The sequence below is a fragment of the Echinops telfairi genome, unplaced genomic scaffold (assembly GCF_000313985.2).
Source record: "Echinops telfairi isolate 266 unplaced genomic scaffold, ASM31398v2 ScPeMD7_29;HRSCAF=101, whole genome shotgun sequence".
Lineage (NCBI taxonomy): Eukaryota > Metazoa > Chordata > Mammalia > Afrosoricida > Tenrecidae > Echinops > Echinops telfairi.
Genome location: NW_022103926.1, coordinates 9,546,882 through 9,550,346, shown reverse-complemented (window position 1 = coordinate 9,550,346; position 3,465 = coordinate 9,546,882). Strand labels below are relative to the sequence as shown.

Genomic DNA, 3,465 nt, shown 5'->3' with positions numbered 1-3,465 from the left:
CCTGATCCCTTCGACACCTCGTGGTTGCATAGGCTGGTGTGCTTCTTCCATGTGGGCTTTGTTGCTTCTGAGCTTGATGGCCGCTTGATTGCCTTCAAGCCTTTAAGACCCCAGACGCTATACTTTTTGATAGCCGGGCTGACTGTACTTTTCTAACACAGACAAGGTTTGGTCCCCCTACCCCAACCCCCAACTCCTGGGAGCTTTAGTGTCAACGCGGCAGGTGGTGGAGGGTCGAGGGGCCTCCTTCAGGGTACAGTCGCTGGAGGCAGCCCCTGAGGGTACCCATGCAGCGTTCCCTCAAGGCCTGGAACTGGAAGCCATCCTGATTCAGGAAGGCCCGCACATCACTCGGAGCGGCAAGGTTCCACAAACTTCTCCACCAGGTCCACACACTGGTCTCGGGAGGAGCTTCTATCAAGGGCTCAAGTAGACCATGTTTTGGAAATGATGACAGCAACATATATACAAATATGCTCGATACAATTGATAGTATGGAAGGTTTTCAGAGCTGTAAGAGCCCCCGATAAAATGATTTTTTTAAAAATCTAACACCTTAAAAAGAAAAAAACAAAACATTTCTCGCACATCCTTACTGTGCCTCCACTTGGTGGCCAACTTCACCTGCCTCTGGGACAGGTTCTTGACCGTGGCTTCCCTCTCAGAGAAGACGCCAAGCTTTCCCTGGAGGATGGTACCCACCAGGCTCTTGGGCGTATCCGGGAGGTCCTGGTGGGCCACTAGCACCTTGAGCTCCTTCAAGTCCTGGAGAAGCTCCCGTTCTAAACCCATGTCCTTGTCATCCATCTGGGAGTTGGGTGCTGCTGGATCCTGAGCTCAGCACAGATGGCCAAGTGGCCAAAGCTCAGACAGATACTGCAGCTGCTTTTACCTGGTCTCAAAGCAGTTGTTGTCAAAGAGGACGATGGCCGCCTAGTCCCTGGCCAGCCGGTGAGAGAGGAGGAAATGCTCTTGGGCGTTGTCCACCAGGGAGCCCCACCTTTCCCCCACCACGCTGAAGACTCGTTGAAAGTTGTCGAGCTGTCTCGGGCGCTCTTGAGAGCGATGCCCAGCTTGGTCCAGGCCTTTCTTGGTGTCCCTGGGCAGCTTCTGGTCCCAGGTGGGGTCCCTGTGGATGAGGGTGGGATCTGGAAGATGAGCAGGCACCAGCAGTTGCTCCACACATGGAAGGTGCAGTTGTGTGGTCCCTGGTGCCTCTGCCGCAAGGGTCCCACAGCGCCAATCTGCTCCAGGATTCCAGAGCTGCCCCCGCAAGGCCACTGCGTCGTTCAACGAGTAGCCATCTAACCCAGTGGTGCTCAACCTTCCTGATGCCTCGGCCCTTTCATACAGTTCCTCGTGTGGTGGTGACCCCCCCAACCATAACATGATTGTCGTTGCTACTTCATCACTGTTATTTTGCTATTGTTACGAATCGTCGTGTCAATATCTGATAGGCAGGATGTGTTTTCATTGTTACAAATTGAACATCATGAAAGCATAGTGATTCATTGCAAAACCAATGCCATTCTATGTTGTGAAATATTTATTTCTAATGACAAATACATGAAATGTTGTCTTGAAGCATGGTATAGACTGGGTAACAGTCTTCACGCCGGGTACTCAGATGTGGGTGCATCTGCAGGTGGGCGGACCCGCCTGGAGACGGATAGAGGAGCCGTGTCTCGGTTCCTAAGACCATTGGAAATTTGTGTTTTCCGATGGTCTGAGGCGACCCCCGTGGAAGGGTTGTTCGACCCCCAAAGAAGTCGTGACCCACAGGTTGAGAACCACTGATCTAGCCCGCGGCGATCTGCATACATCCTCAGCGACGACGGTGTGTTCTGTACAGCTTGCTGGCCACAAGGAGACGCCCAGGCCCGAGTGTCCCGTCCACAGCAGCACCCAAGCAGGAGCAAGCACTGCCCGGACCAGGCGCACCGCCACCCTGTCCCAAGGCCGGTTTGTCTGAAGAAACAGCAATCGATTTCCTTGCTATTTGTTGTTGGTGTCAAGTGCCATCAAGTTGGTTGCGACCCTGTGAACATGCTCACCATTGTCCCGGTGACGGAGTCAGTGGTTGGATTCAAATAATTTAACAATGGGTTCACTGCCCTGTATCAATGAAAAAATATGAAATAATACCTGACCAAAAAATAATGACTGTTATTTAAGATATTTCCATATCGCTGCTTCTTCCTCTTTTTAAACAGTAAGTAATTTTACTGGGGTTGCTTACAGCTCTTATCACAATCCATACATCGATTATATCAAGCACATCTGTACATATGTTGCCATCATCTTTTGCAAAACCTTTTCTTTCTACTTGAGCCCTTGGGATATACTCCTCTTTTTCTCTCTCCCTCCTCCACCCTTGTGAATCCTTGATAATGAATCATTTATTTTTATTTTTGCATCTTATCCCCTCCGTTCCCTTCACCCACGTTTGTGTTGCCCGTTCCCTGGGACAGGGAGGTGTTTACATGCCGACCATTGCAATCGATTCCCCCTTTCTCCCCCATCCATATTGCTTCCTGATCGGCGCTCTCACTTGCAGTGTTCTTCGCTTTTATCCAACTTTTATCCGGTGTCATCGGCGGTGTGATGGATCCTTCACCATCTCTTCACCGTAGGAGTGGGATCCCATTCCTTTAGAGGTAGGCCAGTTAGACAATGGTCATTGTGATTGATAGATTGGAAATCATTAGGTGACGTCTCTTTTCTGAACATATTATGTTCACCTTTGAAAAATTCCTTTCCGGTTCTGCTGAGTTTATAGTGACTGATGCAACGGTGTTTTTAGCTCTTTGAACACTTTCCGGAATTGCTTAACTCACTCATAATCTCACATGGGAATTTGGGGTGTAACAAAAAATGGAAAGGAATGGCATCAGTGAGTCTGGGGTTTTTGAACTTTTTCTCTTTACGTTACAGGTTTGTTGACTGAAGTAACAAATGCAAGGGAGTAAACATGTAGCATTTCATCAAAAGTATGATGAGCTTTATGATAAATAGTACAAGCATAGTTCCATCTAATTTTCCTACCTATGGATGGGATAAATATTAGTATGGGCACTTAGAATATGTTGTTGTGCAGATGAATTTTTAAAAAATCATTTTATTGGGGGCTCTTACAGTTCTTATCACAATCCATCCATCCATCCATTGTGTCAAGTACCTTTGTACATATGTTGCCATCAACATTTTCAAAACATTTTCTTTCTACTTGAGCCCTTGGCATCAGCTCCTCATTTTTTTCCCTCCCTGCCCCACTCTCCCTCCCTTATGAACCCTTGATAATTTATAAAATATTATTTTTAAGTCATACGCCAATCACTGTCTTCCTACACCCACTTTTCCGTTGTTTGTCCCCCTGGGGGGGTATATGTTGATCATTGTGATCGGTTCCCCCTTTCGCCCCCACCTTCCCCCTACCCTCCTGGCATCGCTACTCACATTATTGGT

General features: G+C 48.1%; 1 pseudogene; it reads right to left on the bottom strand.

Moving 5' to 3' along the window:
* Positions 1 to 211: 211 nt before the first annotated feature.
* On the bottom strand, positions 212 to 2,594 carry LOC101646332 (annotated as a pseudogene).
* Between the last annotated feature and the right edge of the window lie 871 nt (positions 2,595 to 3,465).